Source organism: Eubalaena glacialis, chromosome 1, assembly GCF_028564815.1.
Source record: "Eubalaena glacialis isolate mEubGla1 chromosome 1, mEubGla1.1.hap2.+ XY, whole genome shotgun sequence".
Classification (NCBI taxonomy): Eukaryota; Metazoa; Chordata; class Mammalia; order Artiodactyla; family Balaenidae; genus Eubalaena; species Eubalaena glacialis.
Genome location: NC_083716.1, coordinates 235,260,485 through 235,272,799, shown reverse-complemented (window position 1 = coordinate 235,272,799; position 12,315 = coordinate 235,260,485). Strand labels below are relative to the sequence as shown.

At 50.9% G+C, this 12,315-nt stretch overlaps 1 protein-coding gene and 1 non-coding gene across 5 annotated transcripts in view; one reads left to right on the top strand and one right to left on the bottom strand.

Moving 5' to 3' along the window:
* The window catches only part of SH3BP4 (SH3 domain binding protein 4), a 91,383-nt gene that overhangs the window by 30,128 nt on the left and 48,940 nt on the right, over window positions 1-12,315 (bottom strand). For 2 of the 4 annotated variants that reach the window (XM_061188784.1, XM_061188768.1), the window contains exon 2: window positions 8,169-8,244. The exons of the other annotated variants lie outside the window; for them this stretch is intronic. The gene's annotated coding sequence lies outside the window, so the exon portion shown is untranslated. The remainder of the gene's footprint in view (window positions 1-8,168; window positions 8,245-12,315) is intronic. 4 annotated transcript variants of the gene reach the window in all.
* TRNAW-CCA (transfer RNA tryptophan (anticodon CCA)) lies at window positions 1,079-1,151 on the top strand. The gene has a single exon. It is a non-coding gene; the product is annotated as a tRNA-Trp (tRNA).

Below are 12,315 nucleotides of genomic sequence, written 5' to 3'. Positions count from 1 at the left end.
CCAACAGTGCCCCCAGTTTCTGCTACGTTAGGACCTACCCATTTGAGAGGGACCCCCGTCAAACAGTGCCTTTGCCGATGGAATCCTACCTCTTCTCTGAGCTCTCTCGGGACTCATCCGTCATCTTCTCTGGGTACTTACTGCTTGCATTCTGGGCATCACAGCTGTGATTCTGCACGCGATTTCTTAGTTCCCGAACAACTACCCTCGTCTCTTCGAAAGCCAACTGGATACCTGGCTCCTCTGTAATCCTCCAGCACCAAGCACAGTGCCTGGCCCAAGCTGGTGTGTGGTGCCATCTGTTGAAAGGACAAATGCTCCATCCAAACATTTATTCAGCACCACCGTGCAGCGGGGACCACCAAAGACACAAGTGGATGGAGACCTGGTCTTTTCCCTCAACTGTTGAGCATTTAGTTGGCATGACAACATGTATGAAACTGACCCCAAGAGGAGGGGGAGGGGTGATGTCTCCACCACACCTTCCGGGTCTGCTCAGGACCTTCCGGGCCTGCTCGGGACCTTCCGGGCCTGCACGGACCTTCTGGGCCTGCATGGGACCGGAAGCCCAGACACCTCGGTTTGCCCAACACACCGTGTGTGCTATGTGGACGCCTTCCACCCACATGTCCTCCTGCCCTATCACCCTGCTGCTGACAATGGCAAGGAGTTCAAAGATGACCCGACACGTGCATGTCAAGCGCTCCCCAAGCACGGGGTTTAGGAGGTCTGGTGGGGTGGGGTCAGCCTCCCCGAGTCACATGGGAAGAGCTGCAGCAGACAGGCTGGGAAGTAAAATCTTGTGATCAGCCCAGACTAGAAAAACTTCCCCACTCTGGTCCCCAGCCAGCGACTAGAAAGAAAAAGCACGATTATCTCTGCAGATGTTACAAAAGACATGAGAAGAGAGGCCCATTCACTTGACCGGCTGGCTGGGGGTAGACTCAGATTCCTGACCCCCGTTTGATGAGTTCAACAAAACTGCAAAACATCAGCACTGGAAAGACTTGTGGTTTCCAAACATTAGCCGCTGATCTACTGTCTTCCTTAAAAAAAAAAAAAATCAAATTACTGGGCTTCCCTGGTGGTCCAGTGGTTAAGACTCCGTGATCCCAATTCAGGGGGCCCGGGTTCGATCCCTGGTCAGGGAACTAGATCCCACATGCCACCACTAAGACCCGGAGCAGCCAAATAAATAAATGAATGAATAAATAAATAAATAAATGTTTTTAAAAATCAAATTATTTAATATTTCTCTTTAAACCAACCTACTTTAACAATGTAAGTTTATTCCAGAAAGTTATTTTAAAGGCAGCTTTCTATAGCATTAAAAAGGAAGCTTCTATCCTTTAAAAAGAAAGGTCTTCCTTAGATATACTGATAAATCTTTTCCAGTATATATTAACTTAAAACATTTTTTTAAAGTTCATCTTAGCTACTACCATTCTGGGAAACACAAAGTAGCTGGTGCCACTCATTTTACAGGTGAGGAAACTGAGGCTTTTTTGGTTTTTATTGAAAGAGGTTTTCCCTGGGGTTCATTTCTGAGACTCAGATGAAAATGCCAGATTCAGACGAGCTAGCTTGCCTGGGGAGGCAGCTCCTAAGGCTTCGTGATGCCCCCAAATCTACTGATGGTTCTCATTAATGATAGACGTGCCACGTCTGAGGCTCAAGTTCAAGTTTAAGTGAAGACCGGGGAGGAGGCAAGAGTTGCAGAGACCAAAGTGGTAATGGGGGTGGGGGGCGGGTGATGAGCAGGGTGAGAACACTCCCCAGGCAGAGACCAGAGCCACGCCCACCAGACGACACCACTGAAAACCACCAGCAAATACAGTGAGAGCCTGTCGATGGGCCCCCAGAGCTGGGGAAGAGACGGCTACATGCGGCCCAACTCCTGAGGACCCAGGTGAGGTCAGCGCTCAGCTGACTGGTTCACTGCTGCCTCTCAGCCAGACCCTCCCCTGGATGGAAGAACTGTTTCGGTTTTATCCACCCATTTATCAAGGATCTGGCACCTAGCACAGTAAACAACCAATGAAACTCATGGAATGAACGAATTTCTTTACAGAAGTTCTACCGTGTCCATGAATTACGAATTGAGATATCCAGGGCAATGCACCAATCACTGATCTATATACTTCATCAATATTTATTAAGGAAAGTAGAGAGGACAGGATTCTTATTCTGTCTCCCATCCCACTGCCCCTCAAACTATCTGTCCTTAGGAAATCAAAGATGTGGATGAAGTGACTTACGTACAGCACTGTTTACAGTGATCCAGGAGGGGGTTCTACCTCCAGGACAGGTTACGTAGCTGTTAACATCTGTTTTCTAATACTCAACAGAATGGAAAACCCATACAACAGAACGCTGAGAAAAATGAAATCCACAAACTTCACAATAAAACTCATTCCACTTTGTTCTTAGAAATGTATATTTACTAGAAAAAAGAAGAGTAATTTTCACACCAAATGCTGACAGCGACCACGTCCAGGTGTGGCAATCGTATGGATCATTTTATTCTTTATTTTTCCTAAGTTTTCTACTTTTTGTAATTAAAAAAAACAACAACACATTTTATAAAATAAACTTCCATTCTCCTTCCCAAACACCGTGATTCCAGCAGGTTCTTTCCAGCCTTGCAAGGCCATTTTCTGAGCGTGTATAACAGTATGCCATCTGCGGGGTTAATTCCAAACACCTTCAAACACTTGACTGAGCGCCTAGAACGATGTATTAATCCCAGTGGATCTAAATCCAGCCTTTCCAATTCCAGCTCCATGACTTGGGGAAAGTCATTTTCCCAATAACTGAAAAAAATGCATTCCTATTCCCCCTGGCCTCATGATTCTACTAACTAAGAAACAGAGGATACCTGATTGTGATATATAGTATATAATATATATATTAAATAAATAAATATATATATATTATATATATATAGATATATATTATATATATATATAGGTCTGTGTTCTATTTCTGGCACAGAGCTCCTAAAACCCTGGGGGATTTCTTAAGCAAATAGAGCAGTAAAGGTATCTTTTGTTATGTTAATGAGGTGACTTTGGGGCCGTCCCCAGGTAACCTAAGGATGGAGGCTTTCAGTCCTGCCCTCTGACTTCTGCGGAGGGGAGAGAGGCTGCACAGTTGCATAAATTACAGATGGCCAATGATTTAATCAATCATGCCTGTATAATGAGCCCCCGGTAAAAGCCCAAGGCTGGAGTTGTGAACGCTTCTGGGCTGGTGAACACACGGAGATTTGGGGAGGGGATGCTAGGAGAGGGCGTGGAAGCTCCGTGCTCTTTCTCGATACCTTGCCTTCCGTGTCTCTCCCATCTGGCTGTTCCAGAGTTATATCCTGTTATACTAAACCTGTAATCTAATTAGTAAAATGTTCGACTTCTGTGAGCTGCTCTAGCAAATTAATCAAACCCAAGGAGGGAGGGTCATGGCAAGCTCCAATCTATAGCCAGTTGGTCAGAAGCACAGGTGACAACATGGACTTGTCATGCGCGTCTGAAGTGGGGAGGTGGGGGGCAGTCTTGTGGGACTGAGCCCTCAACCTGTGGGACCAGACTTCATTCATCTCCAGGTAGAGAGTGTCCGAATTGAGCCGACTGGCTGGACACCCAGCCGGTGCCTGAGAATTGGCAGCCGCTTTTGGCAGGAGAAAGCCCTCTGGAGGAAAGAGCTCTCTGCAGGAGGCCCCTCTGTCCTGTCATTAACCTTAAACCAGATGCCCCCATGCACTACTCACCTCTGGCCCTAGCACACCTTTCAAATCTTTTGATCACGAAATACTCTGCCTAATCTGTTGGTTCTGTCCGTAGATGGAAGAAGTAGAAATGAAGAATAAGTAATTAACAGATGACGAGATCTCTTCCCCAGCTCCCCCTTCAGTAATTTCGCCAACAAACTGTGAACAAAATAGTATCTAAAGAAAGATCACGAGGAGTTGACAAGTCTGTACACAGTGGGGGATGGCCACAGCGCTGACCCCCCTACCTCAGTGATTAACTGAGATGACTTCCCTGTTTCCCTTCAAAAGCTTTCATGGCTAAGCAGAATCTCTGGAGGTGGTTTTTGGGGGACGCTGAGTCCACCATCTCCCCAGATTGCCGGCATTCCGATTAAGGGCATCTTTCCTTTCTACCAACACTTGTGAGCACTGATGTTGCATGTGACAAGCAGCTGGACCTGATTCAGTAACAGAATCGTTCCTGATGGAAAGTCATCACCAAAGCTCCGACCAGCGGGGCTTGAGGCGGGGGAGCTCCCTGACCTGCTGCTCACCGAAGGCTCCCGACTCTCCACTACTATAAACGGCAGGGCGGTTGGTGACCATCTTTATCCCTAATCTTCCTCTGAATTTTGGATTATTTTCTTAAGATGACTTTCTAGTAGAGGAAGAAGCATTGCCAAATGCTTTCCTGGAAAGCTGCAGACATTTATCCTCGCCACAGCACTGGGGGGGGTCCCTTTTCACCCTTCTGCCAGCAATCTGAGAAAGCCTTCCCTAATATGACAACTGGGCAACGAAATACCAAGTTTAAATTCACATTCCTTTGACCATCGGTCAGAAACTTTCAAATATGGACTACGTCTTATTTCCTGCTTCGTGACCATCATTTTGCATCCTTTGCTTGATTAGAGTCTGAAATTTCATATCAGTTTCAAATATCTTCCCCACTGTTGCTCAGGCACACCCATCCATTTGCTAACTTTAGGTAAAGTCTCAGCTCTCTGACCCTATCAATCCTTCCTTTGTAATTTCACCCTGAAGCACAGAAAAGACTCCCCTTATGAAAAATTTGATAAACATTTCACATCTATTTTCCTCTATTTAAAAATAAATGGTGTGTGGACTGACATCAATGTACAAAGAATTTATTTTGCTGCTCGGCAAGGAACTTTACAAAATTAATTAGCAAACAGCTAAGCGATTACTCCTTTATCGGTTCCCGAACAATCTGTCCCCTCCGTGATGTCATCTTAATGCTTTTTAAATGTGTATAGACACCAGGGTTTGAATCTGGCCAATTCCATGTCATGAGTCTGCCTATTTTTATAACAACACCAGCCCTTATGTAACTCCGGGAGTTTTACCAAGTTTGGCCATCTGGAAGGACCAGCCCCCAAGAACCAGTCTATTTCAAAGTCTCCTATCAGTTATTTGAACCTGTTTTTTCCTTCCAAATGAACTTCGGAATAATTAAGTAATATGTCTTCCCACCTCTTCATTCCTTCAAAAAAGTTACCCCACTGGGTTTTTGTTTTTGTTGGCACAGCAATGGTAAGAACTGACATCTTTATACTATTTTATCTTTTCTTCCAGAAATAGGGTGGGTCTCTGTTTATTTAAAAATGAGTGCCAGGACAGTGTATAGGGACTGGCACACTCTTCCTGTAAAGGGGCAGAGTGTAAATTAAGCTCTGGGAACCATACGGACTCTGTCAAAACCCCTCACATCCAGGCAGTTCCACCTCCGAAGTATGTGGATCTGACCTCTTCTCTCTGCTCTCTGCTCCCAGCTAAGCACCTCATCGTCTCTCTCTGGACTCACCTCAGCAGCCTCCCACCTGGTCTCCCTGCTCCTCCGGCCCCCAAAACACACCACGAAACCATTCTCCTTAGAGCAGCTGGGCCCCTCAGCAAAGTAAGTCTCTCCAGGGGCATTTCCCTGCAGTCACAATAAACCGAACCTCCTTCTTGGGACTACGTGACTATGGCCCCACCTGCTCCTCCACGACCTTGTTTCCTTCTTGTGCACTCAGTTTCTGAATTTAACTCATTTCTGTCCCAGGACCCTTGCACTGGCAGTTCCCTCTGGCTGGCAAGCTCTGTCCTGCAAACTTCACTTGCTGACAACTCTTGCCACTCAGGTTGACTCGGGTCAATGTCACACTTCAGAAAAAACCCACCTGACCACTCACCAACGTAGCCATGCTCAGTCTGACCTCTGTGCCTCAATGTCCCCAAGTGCAAGAGGACCATAGCGAGAGCTTGCACATGGGAATCACGTGTGCACACACAGGGCACAGGGGCCCCCGGGCACGGTACAACCCCCCCCCCCGAGTTTGTGGTCATGCTGTTTACACTGACCCAGTTCACGCATAAGCCCTGTACTTTTCACCAAGTTCAAGACACACCTCTTTTTTTTTACACACCACCATGGTCTGGAATGCTATGAGTTTCACTGCAGGAAAGAACTAAACTTCCTTGGCTCATAGGTGCTTTACTAAATGAGGTAGTATAATTTCTTTATAAACCACTAATCACTTCATAAATTCTATCTCCATTGCTAGTTACTACAACTGTGGGTTGTGGGTAGTGAAAGTTTAGTATCACTGTACCTTATTTCCATTTGCTTGAGCTATTTAAGGCCCGACCAAGGGGTTCAGGTCAAGCACTTAAGCAAGCATCTTTTGGCTAAAACCTAAAAGCCACCAGGCTGGGGAGAGGACGGCACTGAGAAGTCACAGATGCTCACATTTTTCTAATACCCTCTTGTTATGAGTTGAACTGTGTCCCCCGCAAAGGATGTTGAAGTCCTAACTTCCACTACCTGCAAATACAACCTTATTTGGAAACAGGGTCTTTGCGGATGACCACGTTCAGATAAAGTGCTACGGGTGGGCCCTCCTCCAATATGACAGGTGTCCTCACAAAATGGGGAAGTGTGGGCACAGAGTGAAGATGACGTGGAGACAGGGAGAAGGCGGCCGTCTGCAAGCCAAGGAGAGAGGCCCGGGACAGCTTCTCCCTCACGGCCTCAGGAGGAGCCAGCCCTGCCGACACCTCAGTCCCAGACTTCAGGCCTCCAGAGCCATGAGAGAATGAATTTCGGTTGTGTTGAGTGACCCACTGTGTGGCAGTTTGTTCTGGCAGTCTCAGGAAAGTCACACACCCTCCTAGGGGTGTGGACACAGATTCGGCTTCTCAGACCCTCACTTTCCTTGGCCGGCGTGGCCTCCTGCCCCCAGCGAACTTCTCCCCGGCTTCCTCTCTTTCTGTCACATCTAACACAAATGGAACTCCACGAAGCAAATGAAAGCCAAGACCCCAAAACAGAGTCCCGGCCTCTGCAAAGTGTGGTCTTGCCTCCACGCTTCCGGAACACTCTCTCCTAAGATCCCAAACTATCAGGCCATCGCCCGACGGCCACTCACCTCACATTCCTGACGGCTGAGTCCGACGCCGGGGGCAATCGGACCCCTATATCCCGAGTGTTACTGTGGAAAATCTTGCTAAGTCACCGCAAGCGCCCCGCAGAGGCATTTCTCGGTGGCAACCAAATAAGTCGGGGTGTGCAACAAGCTACTCTCACCAAGATTCCGGGGCTCTCCGAACATTTCGACTCACCGAGAACACACTGGAACCACTAGAAAATAGGAGGCCAGTGCCCCCTAAGCTGCGGGGAGAACCGGGGACAGCCCCCCGCCCCGGGCTCCACCGCAGGGGCTCCGAGGCCACGAGGTCAGGTTCCTTCCGAGGGGGCCCAACGGGTCTGCAGCAGGACATGCACCAAAGGCACAAACATTTAGGAACACGGAAAGACACCCAGTGTAGCCACAGTGCAGAGGCAAAACCCTGACAGAAACTTCCAGCCGCTGGTAGAAGCCGAGCGGGAAAGCAGCTGAGGGCGACAGATAAGGCTGCAGGGGGCACTCGGGCTCCCCAGGGACACGGAGACGGAGGGGGCAGGAGAGCACAGCTCCGAATACAACGGAGACTCGATGGGACCCGCTGTCCGGAAGGAGAAAGGCCGGCTGAGGGAATGCCAGGCCGGCGGGGAGAGCAGAGGCCTGCAGGCCAGACAGCCTGCTGATGGGCATTTAGGGGTTTAATATGTCTTCTGGCACAAGCCGAATCCCACCTTCTCTCATTCCTCAACTTACACCAATACTGGGAAAACGCCAGGGAGGAAAAGGCTGTTTTGGAAACATTTGTTGTGAGCGGATATAAGCTCATCCTCTCCCCCCAGGCCGACCGTCTCTACAGCCTAGGAGATAAGCAGTTCGTTTCATCCGGCACCACCAAGGGGAGACATGGCAGGTTTGCACGCTCAGCACCTTGCCTCCAGCCCGGATGTGGAAAGGCCCAGCTCTGTTCCCTGAGGCCCTGCTTGGTCTTCTAGCGTGGCCCTTGCTTTCCTCACCTGATCCTTTATCACCAGCGTCTTCCTCCTCCTCCTCCTCACCTGTAGGCAGGACTAAATTAAGGTTGACAGCATCCTATAAAGAAGGAAACACAAGGTTTTGGAGCCAGATCGGAATGTGACCGGCAGCTCCAGCTGTGTGCTCTTGGACAAGTGACTTAACCTCTCTGAGCGTCTATTTGTATCACCTGCAGCAGGAAGATCGTAAAATCTGGCTCACCAGGTGAGCGCATAGGAGGCGCTCAATGAGGACCATTCCTCGTCATCGTGCCTGGAGATGAACGCCAGTTGGCCCAGCACTGATGTCCGCAAACAGTGATGTACCACGGACTCAAACCAACTTACAAAGTCTCCTGCAAACCACAAATTCTCTGCATTTTCACTTGGAGGCGTTGGCATTTACTCAAAACCCAGGTCACCACCTGCTCACCTTCGATGACCTCCCCTTCATCCCTGGTGGAACCCCTCAGATGGGCGTAACTTAACTTCCTGGGGCCTCCACTTCCTCATCTATAACTTGGGGAAAATTACGCTCTTGACCTCTTCAAAGCGTGTGGATAAAACCTGCTGGTTCACGCTGAGTGCTTAGGGAAGAGCCAGCACGCAGCTCTCCCCAAGTCAGGGTTTCCTGCTCTTGGTGCCAGAAACACTTTGGGTGGGACCATGCTCTGCGAGGGACCGCCCTGCCCACTGCAGGATGGCTGGCAGCACCCCTGCCCTCCACCCACCAGAAGCTGGGGGCATCCCCACCCCCAGACAACCCAAATGTCTCCAGGCACTGCCAAGTGTCCCCCAATATCGCCCCTCTGATAACCACTGTCCTCGGTGAGGGCTATTGTTATTAATGTTATTTATCCTCTTCCTTTACCTTTAAGTCTGAGCCCGGCTGGTGTGTTGCCACCTCTTCTCTCTGGCTCCCTTCCTTCCATTTCCAATCTCCACCTCCCACGCTCCACCCCATGGCCACGCCCGGCACCCCTGCACCCCAAAGGGCTCCCCTTAATAATTTCCCCACCCTGGATGCCAATGCCAACCACCTGGAGAGGCTTTTGAATAATACAGTCCCACCCGGGAGATTCAGCAGTATTTTTAAAAAGTTCTCCCGTGATTCTAACGCACACACAGGGCAGAGAATCACCGTGCAGCCCGGACTCACTCACCGGCCACCAAAGAACCTACAACAGTCCTTTCACTTAGAACCCAGGCCCCATTGCCTCAACTTCAAATGGTGGTCCGAGGTCCCCCCCCGACCGCTTGGAAAAAAGCCCACTTGTTCAACCCCCTGCTTCATGCCCACCCAACCCCCAGCTACAAGGGTCCCAATGGCCAGCTAACAGGTCTCCTCCCCAAATTCGGCACACTCAGCTGGGCATGCTACTCACCTTACCTGGAAGGTTCTCTCTGGCTCCTCTAACCCTGGCCAAACCCATCTACCCTTCAACAAATCCTCCCTGGAATGCTCTGCTGTCACTGATTCCACACCCCGACCCATCACAAAACCACCCAAGGGCAGTTTCTGGGTCTTACACACAAGGTCCTGGGTCAACACACCCAGGGAACTAAAGTCCTGGAGGCAAGTTCCGCAGACGTACACAAGGCACAGACACAGGGACTCTCCAGATGACTCATCCCCCAACAGGGCACAAGCCTGCAATGCGGGTGATGTAAGCTCTGCGAATCCATGGGCCACTGTGCCCAAAAAGCATTTGACCTTGAAGGGGTCAACATGTGTTTTAACAAGTAAGTGACGGCTGAAGGCCAGACAGAAGGCCCAGTACGGAGCAGCCTGATGTGGCCTCAGGAATCCCAGGACCTCTTCGTGGCCTTCAACCCCAATACCTGGTGTCAGTGTCGCTGCCTCCAGAAGAGATCCAACCGCACTTCGCTGGGCGTTGAGTCTGAATTGAAGCAGATCACAGGAATACCAAGCACCTGGGAGAACTCCCTGTATCAGAAGGGCCCAGGGAGCATGCAAGGTTTTATTTTTAGAAGCAGGACACATTCTTCAAAGAAAACCTTTGCAGAAACCTTGAGCCAGAACTAGGTAAATACGAAGCAGCTCTGTCAGAAGGGTGGAAAGGGGAGGCGTGAGAACAGGTCTGGGGAGGAGACGGGTCCACCCGCTAGCCCACCTGCCGCCTGCCCAGCCCCATCACTTCCTACCCCAGATGGAGGAATCATTCACTGACCATCCACCTGCACGAAGCGCAGCATAAACACTTTACATGCACCAGACATAGCCATTCCACCCCAGGCACACGCACCCAAGGGAAAAGGAAGTGGATGTCCACAGAAGGGCTCGCGTACAGATGTTTGGACTGGATTCATTTTTCATAATGGCCCCAAACTGGAAACAACTGTGACGTCCACCAACAGGAGAAAATAAACCAATGGCGGCACATTCATATGGTACCACTGATAGGAAATACACATCCACACCACACTGAGGTGGCCCACGGGCATGAAGCTGAACACGGAAGCCAAACCCAGGAGCATGTGTCTTACAGGATGTATGAGAACAGGCAGGTGGACCCGCAGACGTCAGCAAGAGTGGATGGCAGGAGGAGGCGGGGCCAGATGGGGAGGGGCACAGGGAGCCACTGGGTGATGGGGACACAGCTTGAAGGAGTGTGGGTGACGCAGGCGTCAAACCTCAAGGATGCATGACGTACAGAAGTGCAACGATGACATGACACGCCTTTCAGAGTATAAAGAAGTATAAAGAAGCAACCGAAGCAGAAACGTGGGGTTTCTGCCTGCAGCTAGGGAGCTAATCACAGAGCTGGGCTGAGAACCAGGCCTCCGGGGAGCCTCCACTGACTGGAGGGTTTCACTGCGCCGGACGGAATTATCTGGCATCACCTGCAGCTGATGCCCCAAGCCTGGCCCCCATGTGCCCACACGCACCAGGGTCTTCAACGATCGGCTTTCCAACCACGCAGACAGAGGCCTACCTGACCACCCCTCCCCCTCCCCCTCCCCCGCCCCACGTGGCCGCTCCGAGTCCCCGGGGGCTCCCGGGGTGTGCTGTGCTAACACCTCGTCAAGGTGCCCTGGGGTCAGCGAGGCCTCGGACGGGCTGGTTCCCGAGCTGCTGTAACAAATCACGCCAAATGGGGTGGCTTAAAACAAAGAAACCGTTCTCTCCCGGCTTTGGATGCTAGAGGTCTGAAATCAAGGTCTCTGCAGGGCCCTGCTCCCAAAGGCTCGGGAAGAATTGATCCAGGCCTCTCTCCTGGCTCGTGGCGTCACGGGCAAGCCTTGTCTTTCCTTGGCTTGCAGATGCCCCCAAATCTGCCTCCATCTCACGTGGCCTTCTTCCTTGTGTCTCCACGTGGCTGTCTTCTGAGGACACCAGTCATGGGATTAGGGTCCACTCACTTTGACTAAGCCAGTTACATCTGCAAAGACCCTATTTCCACATAAGGTCACATTCTGAGGTGCCAGTAGACGTGACCTTCCGGGGACACGATAGCACCTTGGACATCGAGTAACAAGGGAAGGCAGGTCGGGGGAAGGCCAGGCAAGAGGCAGGCGGCGGGCTGGTTCCTGCCCAGAGCAGCCCCGCGGGGACTTCGGCCTAGCCAGCCGGGCAGGTGAGACCTGGGCCCTTGTGAGAGCGGTCTGGGACTTTGTGGGACGCTGGCTGGGAGTTAAGGGAACGTCCCTCTTGTCTAGTGAAGCGGTCACATGCCCAGTTAGACGCAGAGGTGTCAACCCCTTTGGGGCCTTCTTTACCTAAGACATGCACGTAAGGGAATCCAGTAACAATATGGGTGAAAACTTGGCAGGTAACTCGGGTTTCATCCTCAGCTCCGGTTAAAAGAACTTCACGGAGCACGTTCTTAACTATTACGCTTCTCACCGGGGCAAACAGAGCCCACTCTGATGACAGACTGTCTGGCGAAGATGCTGGGTCAGTCGCTGCGTCAGTCACTAAACGTTGCCGTACCGCGGGGGCCGCGGGACCCGTGGGCAGGTGCAGGGACGTTCCCGTCCCCTGTGTGCCCATGCTAGGGCAAACGGGGAGCTGCCAGAGTCTGAGGGACGTCCCAAGTCCTTAAAGCAATAGGCTGCCCTCTGCCAACACCGTATCTGTGGTCACCAGCCCTGGCACCCCGGGCTCCCCTACAACAGGACCTGATCG